The following is a 15,562-nucleotide window of genomic DNA, read 5'->3' as shown; positions in this document are numbered from 1 at the left end:
AGTGGCCGAGGGGTGGGATGCTGGGGCCCTTCATGTGGCTCGAATGTTCCCCGCCCTGCTGGCTCCTTTAGGTTGTCCCACTGGGGTTGGTGGGGTGTGAGTGCGGGTGATACCTGCCACTTTGGGCACCCGATTCCCTGTTCCCCCTTGCCTCCGTGCCGGTGGCAGGGATGCTCCACGCAGGCACTGCTCCGTCAGCTGGGCCCAGAGGGCCTCAGGGCACAGCGTGACCGCTGGATGGACCGGAACGGACACACTGCAAGCACCTGAATTTTCTCTGATGGAGGAGGCCCAGAGGGTCCAGGCTTGTTTGTTACCCTAGCAGAATGTGGTTCATTCTGACCCATCTAGGGCCCTCGGAACTTGAGTCTTACAAGATTTGGATCCTTAGAGAGCAAGGGAAGCGTGTCAAACGGTCAATTTTGGTACCGATTCCACCGGCCCGCGGTTACTTGTTGTGCGGCTGACGTGTGCCGGAGGGTTTCTGCTGATGACGCTGTGGTCCAGGGGCCCCGAGTGGGATGTGCTTGGAGGTGGGCGGCTCCAGTCCATAATCTGATGTCTGTGTTGACTTTTGTCCTATTATGAAAAAGCGAAGTAGGATTTCTAGGATCCTTTATATGAGGTAAAATAAGGTCCAGATGGTTACATTTGTCATTTCTTCCAAACATTTAAGAATGAAACGGTAATAATGTTACACAGACTTTTCCAGCACATAGGAAAAAGGGAATACTTTCTCTTTTTATGAGTTCAGTCTACCTTGAATATCAAAATCTGAAAAAGACATTACAAGAAAGGAAAATTACAAGATGCTAAATTTCCTAACAAAATTATTAGTAAATGAAATCCAGTGATGTATGAAAAGGATAATATCAATACATTGTGCCAAGTGTGCTTTATTCCAGGAATTTAGGGTGATTTAACATTTGGGACTCAATCAATATAATTCATCAGATTACTAGAGAAAAAAGGGGAGATCATATGACCGTGTTGATCGATGAAGAAAAAAAACTGAATAAAATTCAACACTCCTTCAAGATAAAAACTCCCAGCAAATTAGGAATAGGGAGAAACCTCCCTAACTGGATAAAAAATACTCACCAAAAGCCCCACTCAGCAGTGGAGCTGACAACTGTGGGGAGGCTGAGGGCTTAACCAACCAGACTGCGGACGCCCTCAGAAGCTTGTTTGCTCGCCGTGCGTGTGCGTGTGCGTGCACACATGTGTCAGCTTCAGAGACTTTGTTACACTCTCTCCAAAGAGACCCACACCTGAGCGTTTTCTCACTTCCGTGTTGATTGAAACACTGTCTGAAAGGTTGAAACTAAAGGAACAAAACCACACAGGCCAAAATGAAACCCGACATCCAGCGAAGACCCCTTCCTACTGAGGAGCTGCTGTGATGCGACACATGGGGCCTTTGAGCAAGTCCTGCCTGGAGTCTGGCCTTTGACTCCTCGGTGCTGCTTCGTTACTGAGCTTCCCGGTCGGTGAAGAGGGTGGACAGAACATCAATTCCATCTAGGCCAGTGGTTCTCAGCCTTGAGAAATGTCCAGACAAACCTCTTTTAAAGAAAGAATTCTCTCACAGAATCCCTCAGTGTTTAAATAAGTTACCTTTGTTTTAATACTTAAGCATATACAGTCATAAAACTCTGTGTAAACTCCCTTTACTTATAAATTGTATAGGTACCTTACAGAATTTTATATTGCAAGTGTACACTTATATTTATAATGATATATCTATTAATCAGTGCTCTAAGGGACTCTACCAAATCACTGCTTTCAATGTGAATATGGTGTTGACAATTAAGATTTAGTCTTTTTCCATTTTTAATTTGGTATCTTCATTTTATCCTCTTCCACAAAATGGTTCTATTCTCCCATCATTTCTCTCTACTCAAACCATTAGGAGGTTTTCCTTTAACTCTCTGCTACGTTTTTTGCTTTCGTTTGCCTCAAAGCATCATTGAGATCAGGGTGGGCAAACCCAGCCCAAGCCCGGTTTTGTAGAGAACACCATCTCGGGACCCAGACACGCCGTTTACTTAGGTATTGTCTCCGGCTGCCCCACACTCTCACCAAGCTGAGGAAATGTGACAGAATCCATAGGGCCTGGGAAGCCTGAAATATTCACTCTCTGGCCCTTTACAGAAAAAGCATGCCCACCCCTGATTTGTATGATAAACCTGTTGTTTTAGCAGCACGCTGAAATTAAGGCGATACGTTTTGGCACTCACAGTCTCGTGAAGCCCAGTGCAGAAGTGGACGTCGTACTGAGGCAGCTCCCAGTTGTTGGGGGTCAGGCAGCCAAATAACTCAGAATGTGTTCGGATTGCTGTTTCGGGAGTGACTTAGAGCGCTCGTGCCACCAGGTGCTATAGCTCTGTAGCGCTGATGGTCACTTGGAGCAGTGTATCGGCTACGGCAGGCTTGTGGCTAACTTACCTGATTGCACATTAATGTTACGTTACAGTGTTTTCTTGGTGTAGGAGAAAAATGGACATTATTCCACAACATTTTATTGAAAACCTACTAGGAACCCAGAAATGAACGAGATACACTTGTTGACTCAAAGTTGTGTGGAGATGGAATTTAGGGTCTGCTTTATTTCAAGACAGGATTCAAATTCAAGGTGTCCCTAACCCCCCACGTCTGAACCATTTTGTGGGAGTCTTAAATCATCAGCCAATGCAAATGGCAGTGAATTCTCCTGATCTTCCGCAATCCGTGCTCCCCTTAAAAGTACTTTGTTGGAGGAAAGTGGTCAAGAAAACAAGACTGGAGAAAAACGAGTGCTCTTCCTTTTGTAGTTTTAAAAGAGGTACTTGGAACACAGCCTCCGAAAGCAGAGAGGGTGTGTATCCATCCCTCCAGCCGATAAGTTCTTGCTGAGGGCTCTCCGTGTAACAAGCATTCTGCTGGGCGTGGGGAGACAGGTGTGCGTGGACAGGTGTGCTTCACCGTCAGTAACTCCCAGCCTGGCAGGGACACCCGAGCACCATGGGACCCTGCAGTAGGGGACATGGGGTTCAGCTGAGGCCTTGAGTGTGTGTGGGTGTGAGAGAGGCTTGGAGAACTGTAGGAAAATTGCAGCATAGGGCCTGAGCCCAGGTATGTTAGTGGAAAATTTGAGGAAAGAAAAAATGAAGACGTTTGCAGACATGTGGATCATGTATCCCCGAGGTATTGCAAACTCTGCCTCTCAGCCTCCCCTTGCTTGGCCTGCGGTCCACATCAAGATGTCCAGGCCTGTCCCTGAGATAGTTCACAGCTCGAGGTGGATCGACAGTCAGTTCTACCCTTTTTTCAGGAGGAAGTTACACTTTGCCACCCACCTAGTTTCCACATAATCTCAGAAGTAATAAAGCAGACAGACCAGTTTGTGTTTGCCAGAGTCTCTTATGCACTGAGCTTGTAATATATTGGCCTATTTCTCCTTCCCCCAAAGAAGGAAACTTTGCTCTCATATTTCTTTCTGAGCGAGACAAATGCACAGACACATATTTCATGGGAGTTTGAGTGCCTAATTTCAAGTTCAGGAATGCTCCTCGGTGATACGTTCTCGTCCCTCCTCATCCAGGCCGATTAGATACAGATGCTCTCAGAGGGAGTGGAAGGGTATCTTGTTCTGCAGAAGGTTAATCGGGAGGAATGTATCGTGGGGGAGATCTGTCTTGGCGGACCTTGCTGAACGGCTGTGTGCGTCCTTACCACCAGCCACACACCCCTCCCTTTAGAGTGGTATCTGCATCCAGGTTCACTGAAAAGCACCTCTGAATGAAGCCGCTGTAACGGCCCGCTTACCCGCTTGGTAAAACAGTCCTGAGCTGCTTGCTCTGCCTCGCGGGCCATGTCCTTCGGGGCCTGGCCTGGCTCCCCGCAACCTGCCGAGGCCCCTCAGGCAGGTCGTTTTGTACAGTTTGGCCTCAGTGTCTCATCCGAAAACGAGACGTTTGCACAGATGATCTCTAACTCCCTTCTGGCTGCAGTGTTCTGTGAATGAGTCTGTTGAACATGTTTAAAATCCCTAGACAGATGGACATGGAGGTTGGACGTTTGTTTAGTCAGCGTTTTATGGGGAAACCAGCCTGATCACAAAGGCTCTGCATGGCTTGCTGCTGTCATTTATGCCCATCAGCTGTTGGTAATGATCATACTTTGATTCGGTTTTATTTGAAGGAAAACTGGGATTGAGGGACGGCTGTGAATTTGGGAGATGACAGGTGACACCCCATGGTTGTCCCCCCCACCAAGCTTTTATCTGAAAGATGACTGTTTCAGAACACCTGGCTCCTGTACCTGAGTACCGTTTTATTCTCATTAAGAACATGAACACTTATATGAAAGTGTGCACTGGGGCAAGAGTCAATACATTTCCCAAGGGAATGGACGCACAAAGCCAGCTTTGAACCTGCACACCCAGGCCGACTGGCACAGCCCAGGCGAGAACGCTCGGGTGAGGGCAGTGGCAGCGTGGAGCCGTGAACTCCCCAGTCCCCAGACACAGACAGGCTGTTGCCCCGAGGGCCAGGGTGGCTGGCGTGGGTCCCCCTCCTTGGCCCTCTCCTGGGCTTGTGTCTAAAGCACTTCTCTTTTACCCTTTCCATCTTCTCTCCTTCCCTCCCTACCCTCCTTTCTTCCCCACTGCTTCCCCTTCTGTTCCAGGGCAGTAAGCATGGGCAAATTAGAGAGAAGTAATAGCAGCTGATGTCCTAGTTAAATATTTGGCAGTCACTGACAGAGCCAGCTTAGGGAAATGCAGGGGAATGCAGGGCAATGCAGGGGAATGCAGGGGAAATGCAGGGGAAATGCAGGGGAATGCAGGGGGAATGCAGGGGAAATGCAGGGAATGCAGGGGAAATGCAGGGGAATTGCAGGGGAAATGCAGGGGAAATGCAGGGAAATGCAGGGGACCAGGTGGCGGCTTTGAGCCGCTCTGTGCACTTTCTCCCTCTCCCGAGTGCGCGCCTGGTGTGGTCATCTCCCCCCGACTGTGTAGTGAGTGCGAAGCTCGGCCCTGGCCGTGACCGCGGGGGAGGCGTAAAGCCGAGTTACTGGCTTTTGTTTGGAGTAGGAATCCTTCCTGCTTGTGCCAGGAGCATCTGTCCCTTGTTAGACACACACACACACCACACACGTGCAGATACATGGTCACACCCACAACCCAACACACGCCACACACATCCTCTACACATGTGTGCACACATGTACCGCCTACATGCGCACTCGCTCGTGTGAGCACACCCCCAGCTGGATGGGGAAATCAGGCCCATCCAGAGAGACACAGCCAGGAACGGGGCAGCCTGAATGGACGCGGATCTAATGAGCGAAGGCTCTTTGCTAATAAAGAGTTTCCCAAACCGCCTTTTCCACATTCTCAAGCTTGATGAAATGATGCTTTCACAGTGATGAAAAGAGGGCATGTTTGCCAGAAATCTTTTGTTTAACTATTTGCTTGGTTTCAGTATCTCATGATTTTAAAACGAGGAACTGGCCCACTCCCCCACCCCAGTCCAGACACACTGTCATTGATGGTGGCTGGGGTGCAGTTGGACACACATGTTTCAGGGTTTGCAGCCATCCGGGAAGGGGATTCTTCTCCCCACCCGGCTGAGGAGGCCTTTCTTTTCAGCAGCAACTTCTCTCCTGGCCACACCAGTAAGGACCGAAGAAGCCCAAGTGAGAAACCGACACTCTCAACAACAGGCCAGTGAACAGTTCATTGAGGTGCCTGCCCGCCGCCAGGCCCAGACTGGGCAGTGTGTTTGAACAGTTGCCACGGCAATGACAGTTTATGAGCATGAGTCACTTTTCTGTTTTTAGGGAGCCTTGCTCTGCCCATCTCTTTTAGCACATTTCCACTGGCTGTGATCTGGCTGCCAAGTGCAATGTGGCAGCAAGTTACTTGAAAACATTTTACAAAAGGCCAGATTCCCCAGCCCTGGCTTACCTGTGGACTGCATATACGGCTGTAATTGCAAACAGCTGCCTCCCCACCATGGACCAGTAAGCGAGGTCATTTAAAAAATGTTAAAAATAGCAAGTCCTGGAGCAGCCAGTTCATTTGTTGATTCAGAAATGTTTGCCACCAAGAAGGGTGTTCTGAAAGTATACCCCAGTTAACACTTCAAAGAAGGTTCACTCAGGCCTAGCTCGATGATTAACCTCAGCAGTTAATAATAATAATAATAATAATAATATAAGAACAATAGCTCCCATTTGTGCAGTATTGACGGTGTGTACTGCTGCTCTAAGCGTCACACATGTACTAACTCAGTGACTCCTCGTCCCCCTGGGAGGTAAGTACTTTCCTGTTTCACGGAGGAGAATCTTTCTGAGAGAGTCGAGGTCTTCGTCCACACGATGGAGGCTCTGTTCTTTGTGCACAAGTCATCCTGGGAGACTAGAATCCTTCTATAAAGAGTGTGCCTTGGCTAGTCTTGTGAGGGGCCCCGAAAACAGAAAGAAAGTGAGGAAAGAAGGGAGTGGGAGGGAGGGAAGGAAAGAAGGAAGGAAAAAGGAGGTGGGGGAGGAAGGGAGGGGGGAAAGGGAAGGTTTAAGGACTGTTGAGCCGGGCTCCTTCTGTGGGACTTCTCAGAGCGGGAACTGTTGCTCAGAGGAGGCCAGCATCACACGTTTCCCAAACCTGACCTCAGACCCACTGTTTCCAGAGCTGGTCTTGTCGACCCTGTACTGGAGTTGTCCCTGAGGGCTTTAAACAATGCCCTCATGAGGCACCTTTCTCTTTTAAGTGCACGTAATCCTAGGGGTTCTTAACACCTTTGAGGCATCTGGTTCCTTAAATATTTTCCTTCACAGCAGTAGGCACACGAGACACTCATGTAAGATTGCCCATTCCTTCTTGCAGTCTTTATTGAACATTTACTATATGCTAAGAGATTTGGGGAAGATATAACTTAATAAAGTTATCGGTGTGTGGAGGTGCTGAAGAGTGGGCAGTTATAAAAAATATATATAAGGGCATTCCTAGATGTTAGTGGAATTTTGTAATCACATGCGAACTAACCAGCAAAAACTAGAAAGCCTTGTCCACCTAAAACCGGTTGGTATCACCAAGACATGCAAAAGTTCATGTAAAACACTTTAAACGATCAGTGCTGAGAGTATCATTACCTGTTATAATAAGTTGATGGTGTTGATGATAACTAAAAAGAAATGGTAAATAAAAATACATAATTTTATTTCCCCAGCCACACTTTGTGGTAGGACAGATGGTGAGCTCATTTGACAAGTGACCTGTCACAGTTATTTACAATGAAAACCACTCAGGACAGAACCTGGGGTAAGTGAAAGATGCATTGGAAAATCAGTGTGCACAGTTTGTGTGTGTAGGAGACTTACAGCTTTCCCTGCTACATTTTTTCAGTGCCAAATCCTGTCTGTTGATGTATGATGTGTACCTCAATGAAGCCTCATGGGTACAAGGTGTCCAAGACCATTTAATCTCTTTGTTGGCATGCATCATGGCACTCACATCAATTTGACTGGTTTATTTGAGGTAATCATGTTCCATCTCAATCTGACTTTTTGCCCCAGGACATGTGTTGGGGATGGAAATTAGGAGTCAAAGCAGGAAGGTGTCACGGGGACTCAGTCACAAGTCCCACAGAGCTCCCTGCAACAAACAGTAAGCTGCTTCAGGCAACTGAGTCGTAATTCTTATGAGTTGTGGGGCAAATGGATTGATGTGAATTTGCTTGTACATTAGAGCTATGAGAAGGTATGTCCATGGAGGAAATGAGGTGTCTATTCCCCACCTCTCCCCCTAGGTGAGCTGATGTGAAAAATAAATTTGTATTTAAATGTTTACAACTTAATGTTTATTCTGCAGTCTTTTCTTGCTCAACCTCATTAAAAACAAGGGAAGAAGAATGAATGATTGTTATTCAATGGTTAACTTATGCAAAAATTAGCCACTTTACTAAAATCCACTGTGCAAATCAGGTAGAGAGGTGACTACTATAGTGGGAAGATCCCTTGTGACTTTACTGAATTCATTTATTAGTTCTAATGGTTTTTTGGTGGAGTCTTTAGGGTTTGCTGTATATAGTATCATGTCATCTGCAAATAGTAACAGTTTTACTTTTTCGTTTCCAATTTGAATGCCTTTTATTTCTTTTTCTTGCCTAATTGCTGTGGCTATGACTTCCAATACTGTGTTGAATAAAAGTAGTAAGAGTGGTCATCTTTGTCTTGTTCCTGATCTTAGAGGAAAAGCTTTTAGTTTTTCAACTGAGAGTGACATTAGCTCTGGGCTGGTCATATGTGGCCTTCATTATGTTGAGGCACGTTCCTTTCATGCACACTTTGTTGTTTTCATTTCTTTTTATCATAAATGGATGTTGAATTTTGTCACATGCTTTTCTGTATCTATTGAGATGATCATGTGATTTTTAGTCTTCATTTTGTTAATGTGATGTATCACACTGATTGATTTGCAGGTGTTGAACCACCCTTGCATCTCTGGAATAAATATCACTTGATTGTGGTATATGATTCTTTTTCTTTTTTTAAATAAATTTATTTGTTTAAAAAAATTTTATTTATTTTTTTGGCTGAGCTGGGTCTTCGTTGCTGCCTGCAGGCTTTCTCTAGTTGTGGCAAGTGGGGGCTAGGCTGCTCTTCATTGCGGTGTGCGGGCTTCTCATTGCGGTGGCTTCTCTTGTTGCGGAGCACGGGCTCTAGGGCACACGGGCTTCAGTAGTTGTGGTGGGAAGGCTCAGTAGTTGTGGCTTGTGGGCTTTAAAGTGCAGACTCAGTAGTTGTGGCACACGGGCTTAGTTGCTCCATGGCATGTGGGATCTTCCCGGACCAGGTATAGAACCTGTGTCCCCTGCATTGGCAGATGGATTCTTAACTGTTGTGCCGCCAGGGAAGTCCTGATTGTGGTATATGATTCTTTCAATGTATTTTTGCATGTATTGTTGCATTAGTTTGCTATTTTTAAAAAATATTTATTTATTTATTTTGGTTGCGCCAGGTTAGTTGTGGCGTGCAGGATCTTTTTTCATTGCGGCGTGTGGGCTTCTTAGTTGCGGCATGCATGTGGGATCTAGTTCCCCATCCAGGAATCGAACCCAGGCCCCCTGCATTGGGAGCACAAAGTCTTACCCACCGAAACACCAGGGAAGTCCCAGTTTGCTAATATTTTGTTGAGGAATTTGGCATCTATGTTCATCAAGGATATTGGCCTTAATTTTCTTTTTTTTGTGGCATCCTTGTCTAGTTTTGGTATCAGCGTGATGCTGGCCTCATAAAATGTGTTTGGAAGACTTCTGTCCTCTTCAGCTTTTTGAAGAGTTTGAGAAGCATGAGTGTTAACCTTTCTTTAAATGTTTGGTAGTATTCACACGTGAAGCTGTCTTATCCTGGGATTTAGTTTGTTGGGAGATGTTTGAGATTACTGATTCAGTCTCCTTCCTAGTTATTTGTTTATTCAGATTTTCTATTTCTTTATAATTCAGTCTCGGAAGATTGTATATTTGTAGGAATTTATCCATTTCTTCTACATTGTCTAATTTGTTAGTGTATAATTGTTCAAAGTAGTCTTTTACGATCCTTTATATTTCTGTGGTATCAGTTGAAACTTCTCATTCATTTCTGAAGTTATTTGAGTCCTTTCTTTTTCTCAGTTACTCTAGCTAAGGGTTTGTCTATTTTGTTTATATATTCAAAGAACAGCTGTTATTTTTTTGATTTTTCTGTTTTTTTTTAGGTTCTATTTCATTTATTTCTTCTCTGATCTTTATTATTTCCTTCCTTCTACTAATTTTAGTATTCATTCTTTCTTTGTTTTCTAATTCCTTTAGGTATAAATTAGATTGTTTATTTGGGATTTTTCTTGTTTCTTGAGGTAGGCCTGTAATGCTGTGAACTTCCCTCTTACAACCAGTTTTGCTGCATCCCATAGATTTTGGTATGTTGTATTTCTGTTTCTATTTGTCTCTAGGTATTTATGATTTCTCCTGTGATGACCCGTGGGTTGTTCAAGAGCATGTTGTTTAACCTCCACGTTTTTGTGAAGGCGTCCCCTACCTGGGCTGCATGTTCCTTCCTGTTGTGGCAGGACCACAGCTGCTCCTGCAGGGCACTAGTTGGTGGGGCTATTGCTTTGATGGCTGTGAAGACTGCCCTCAACCACTGTACACCCTGGGGGTGGGGTGGGGTTGGTGCTTGGCCGGCCTTGAGGCTGAGGTGCAGGAGTGGGCAGGGCTCTCAGTAGGGCACACCCACAGGAGCTGACGGATTAGAGGGAGAATTTCAAAATGGCACTCATAGCACTGGTGCTAGCGAGGTAGCCTGAGATCACAGAAATAAATCCAGCAATGACTCAGTCCCTGGGGAGCATCCCAACTGGTTGCAACCTCTCTGGCAGATGCTTCAAGAGTAGTAAGTGGGTCCCCTTCACTTACAGTCCGTGTGCTTTTCAGTCTGGTGTTTTGTGCTGGTTTTTAGGTTGAGTGTGTCTGCATGTGGACCCTTTAGGAGTGGATTTTCTGTTGCCTGCGGCCTGATTGTCCTCCTGCTGGTTTTCAAAGCCAGGTGTTTGGGGGTTTGTCTCTCATGTGCAGGATCCGGGAGGTGGGGTGCCTGATGTGAAGCTCAAATCCCTGTCTCCTCAGGGCAAAAATTCGTACCTTTGTGATCCCTCCCAATTGTGGATTGCCATGGGTGGGGTGTGGGTTTTTCCTTGGTGAGACCCTCTCTCTGCCTCCCCTACCCATCCCCACGCTGTCCTTTACCTTTGTTATGGATTCAGTTCATCTAGCTTTCAGGTTCCTTTCCAAGGAAATTATTTTGCACGTAGTTGTAGATTTGTTGTGTCAGGGGAGGAGGTGAGTGCAGGATTTTCCTACACTGCCATCTTGAAGCTGTCTTTCATGCTTCTTAACTAGTTGTGCTGGAGTAAGGCAGGCAGGGTCCGCCAGGGAAGAGCTAGCTATGACCAAAGGGAGGAAGGGGAGGCGCAGACAAGTGCCCAGGCAAGTAGAAAGAAGCCCCTGTCTCTATGCATCTGCTTCTCCTGGCGAAGTGCCCTTCCTGCACTCTGGGTAATGTACATACGTTCTGGCCATGCTCTGTTAAACTCAAATTATAGTATCTTGTTCCCTTCTGCAAACACAGAGCCGGTATGAATGGCCTTCCCAATAGCTTTAGTCAGTGGAAAGACTGAGCAACAGAACCCAGCCTGTGGCCAGTGAACCTTCAGCCCAAGCAAATCAAATAGATAAAGCCCAGATTTTGTCTACATGGCAAAAATACATGTGTATGTCTACAGAGGTGAAAGGTTGAGTGCATTAAGGAATCAATAAGGACATGGCTGATGGAGTAAATAAGCTTCCAACACACACACACACACACACACACACACACACACGTCAAAAAAGTGGTGGCTGAATCTCCCAGGTGTGTGATTAATGTATGCTGTACACATTGTGTTTGATTCAGGAAACAATGAATATGGAGTGTGACGGAGATGAGTTAGGGGGGATATCATGATGATGTTTCTCCTCAAGTAAAAAAAATCCTAATTTCATTAAATCTTTCAACATCAACAATACCAAGTAATTATACAAATAGATACGTTTATTTGATTTTGGTAGAAAAAATTTCCCCAAATTGAAGCAGAAGTTGATATTAAACCTTTTGAAATTAATTAATTAATTTTATTTTTGGCTGCGTTGGGTCTTTGTTGCTGTGCACGGGCTTTCTCTAGTTGCGGCAAGTGGAGGGCTACTCTTTGTTGCAGTGTGAGGGCTTCTCACTGCGGTGGCCTCTCTTGTTGCAGAGCACAGGCTCTAGGCACCCGGGCTTCAGGAGTTGTGGCTCGCAAGCTCTGGAGCACAGGCTCAGTAGTTGTGGCACGTGGGCTCAGTAGTTGTGGCTCGCAGGCTCTAGAGCGCAGGCTCAGTAGTTGTGGCGCACGGGCTTAGTTGCTCCGCAGCATGTGGGATCTTCCCGGACCAGGGCTCGAACTCGTGTCCCCTGCATTGGCAGGTGGGTTCTTAACCACTGCGCCACGAGGGAAGCCCCAAAATTTTTCCATTATGAATTCATTCTTCGGGCACTCTACAATTTCCAAAACCAAGATAAGAATGTTACTAAGGAAAGTAACCCAGTTGGATGGGTAAGTAGTCACCATCTAATTATTACTGATCCTTTCAAAAGGGACATTTAATCTTTGGATGATTATTTGAAATTTGACAGTCGACTCCTTACTGAAGTCATAGGCTCACTGCCTGCTCTTCCCTATTATTCTTTCTTTTAGAAATAAAACTGTTTATTCTGAGAAGGACTACATTGTACTGAAATTAACCAGGCAGAAAGAACCCGAGAGTTACTGTATGTGATTAGAGCACAGACTATTGCTGTATACTAAAATGAGAAGTTTAAGATGTCTTTACTTATATGAATTAAGAAATAAGGGCTGTGTTGAATATTATAATGTAAATAGAAGACATTCTTGGAACATATCGTTTTAGGAATGCCTTGTTGCAGGCAAATGTCAGCTGCCAGAAAAATGAAGATAGATTGAATGGTCCAGGAAGTGAGCCAGCACTGGGCTGATGAAGGGCAAAGCCAGCCACCCTAATTTGGTGTTGGCTTACTTCTCCCTAACCCTTCCCCCATCCTGGTGCCTCAGAGAGACATAATTTAACATGTGGCCAGTGTCCTATTTAAGTTCCTGGCTTCCTGAATTTTGTCCCCCCCCCAACAAAAACCATTATCCCAATTACTTCTGTCTTGCCTGACTAGTCAGGGGTAGGTAATTGAGGCTGCGTGTAAACCTTTCTCCCTTGCATCCCACTCAAACATTTATACACCCGACAGGGCAGCAACATCTCATTACATAGACTGGCACGTCAGGAAGCCAGGTATTGGTTGTCAAGACAGCCTTGCCTAGGAAGTGACCAGCAGTAAAGTCTGAATTATTGTTGGCAAAGTTTGCAAGACTTTCTGTTCCAGGAAGAGGGAGATGATGACCATGAAACTCGGAAAAATTGGTTTGGGGCAAATGATATGATACATGATACATTTTCCTGCTATGGAGAATGGCATGAACAGAAGAGGGAAAGGTAATCCAAATGGTCTTTGGTTAAGAATGTGTTAGTCTCTGAAAGTCTGCTAAGGTATGTGTTTAGGGTCTGAAATTCACAGGCGAGGGGTGGGCGTTTCAATTTCTGTATTCATTTCAGGAATGTGAGTGAAAACAAAACTGCTTAGAAATTATCCTTGAGATTTTATGGTACGAGTGCTTACTATGCTGTGACATTTTATGGGAAGAAATTTTTGAAAAAAGATGAATGTGAAACGTAGAGAAAAGGAATCCTTAACTTCTTTGCCCAAAAAGAAGGATTTCTTTTCCTTTCTTTTTAACCAATTTGGTTAGAATTTTCTTTTAATTTTGGCAGTTGGCATTGTAAACTCTGGGTAAAGAGGTTTCTGTTTAAAATTTTAAAAAATTCCTCAAAGCAGTAATTTCACACCCATGTAGCCCACACTTGGGTTCACATCTGATTTTTCCAACCAGGACACTTACTTGGACCAGCTTTTTGGGGTCAGTTTTCTACAGTACATTAGGTTGGTTAGAATCCACCAAAATGCTCTGCAAACATGGGTAATTGCTGCTTCATCCCTGGCTGCAAGGTGCTGTCAACTTTAGGCTCCTGCAGGACTCTAATTGACAGGAAGTATGATTTACACATTTCTCAATGGATAAATTCTCTTTTCACCCATTAATCCCTGTTTTTTTTAAATAAAAGGCTTTTTTTTTAACATATATTTATATCATTCCTATTTGTGGGTTATGACAGATTCAGTATGGTTTCTGTTCATGACTGATTCTCAAAGAGCTCAGCTGAGGGAGCACCCATCAGCCAAATGGACCATGTCCTCATCTGCTGTCATCTGAAAAGGGCAAGCACAAATTCCACTTTCTGAAACATGTAGGTCATTAGAGGTAATTTTGTTTTGTTTTGTTTTTATTGGAGTAAAATTGCTTTACAATGTTGTGTTAGTTTCTGCTGTACAACGAAGTGAATCAGCTATAGATATACACATATCCCCTCCCTCTTGGACCTCCCTCCCACCCCACCCCTACAACCCATCCCACCCATCTAGGACATCACAGAGCACCGAGCTGAGCTCCCTGTGCTATACAGCAGGTTCCCACTAGCGATCTGTTTTACACGTGGTAGTGTAGTTATGTCAAACCTAGTCTCCCAATACATCCCATCCTCCCCTTCCCCTGCTGTGTCCACATGTCTGTTTTCTATGTCTACCTCTCTATTCCTGCCCTACAAATAGGTTCATCTGTACCATTTTTCTAGATTCCACATACATGCGTTAATATATGATATTTGTTTTTCTCTTTCTGGCTTACTTCACTCTGTATGACAGTCTCTAGGTCCTCCATATCTCTACAAGTGACCCAATTTCGTTCCTTTTTATGGCTGAGTAATATTCCATTGTATATATGTACCACATCTTCTTTATCCATTCATCTACTGTTGGACATTTAGGTTGCTTCCATGTCCTGGCTATTGTGAGTAGTGCTGCAGTGAACATTGGGGTGCATGTGTCTTTTTGAATTATGGTTTTCTCTGGGTATGTGCCCAGTAGTGGGATTGCTGGGTCGTATGGTAGTTCTATTTTTAGTTTTTAAAGGAACCTCCATACTGTTCTCCATAGTGGCTCTATCAATTTACATTCCCACCAACAGTGCAGGAGGGTTCCCTTTTCTCCACACCCTCTCCAGCATTTATTGTTTGTAGATTTTTTGAGGATGGACATTCTGACCTGTATGAGGTGATACCTCATTGTAGTTTTGATTTGCATTTCTCCAATAATTAGTGATGGTGAGCATCTTTTCATGTGCCTCTTGGCTATCTGTGTGTCTTCTTTGGTGAAGTGTCTCTTTTGGTCTTCCGCCCATTTTTTAATTGGGTTGTTTTTTTTTTTTGATATCGAGCTGCGTGAGCTGTTTGTGTATTTTGGAGATTAATCCTTTGTTGCTTCATTTGCAAATATTTTCTCCCATTCTGAGGGTTGTCTTTTCATCTTGTTTGTGGTTTACTTTGGTGTGCAAAAGGTTTTAAGTTTATTTAGGTCCCGTTTGTTTATTTTTGTTTTTATTTTCATTACTCTAGGAGATGGGTCAGAAAAGATCTCGCTGTGGTTTATATCAAAGAGTGGTTTCCTATGTTTTCTTCTAAGAGTTTTATAGTGTCCAGTCTTACACTTAGGTCTTTAATCCATTTTGAGTTTATTTTTGTATATGGTGTTAGGTAGTGTTCTAATTTCATTCTTTTACATGTAGCTGTCCAGTTTTCTCAGCACCACTTATTGAAGAGGCTGTCTTTTCTCCATTATATGTTCTTACCTCGTTCATCATAAATTAGGTGACCATATGTGTGTGGATTTATCTCTGGGCTTTCTATCCTGTACCATTGATCTATATTTCTGGTTTTGTGCCAATACTTTACTATCTTGATTACTGTAGCTTTGTAGTATAGTTTGAAGTTGGGGAACCTGATTC

This window comes from Phocoena phocoena, chromosome 10 (genome assembly GCF_963924675.1).
Source record: "Phocoena phocoena chromosome 10, mPhoPho1.1, whole genome shotgun sequence".
Taxonomy (NCBI): Eukaryota; Metazoa; Chordata; class Mammalia; order Artiodactyla; family Phocoenidae; genus Phocoena; species Phocoena phocoena.
Note: the sequence above shows the minus strand (reverse complement) of the source record.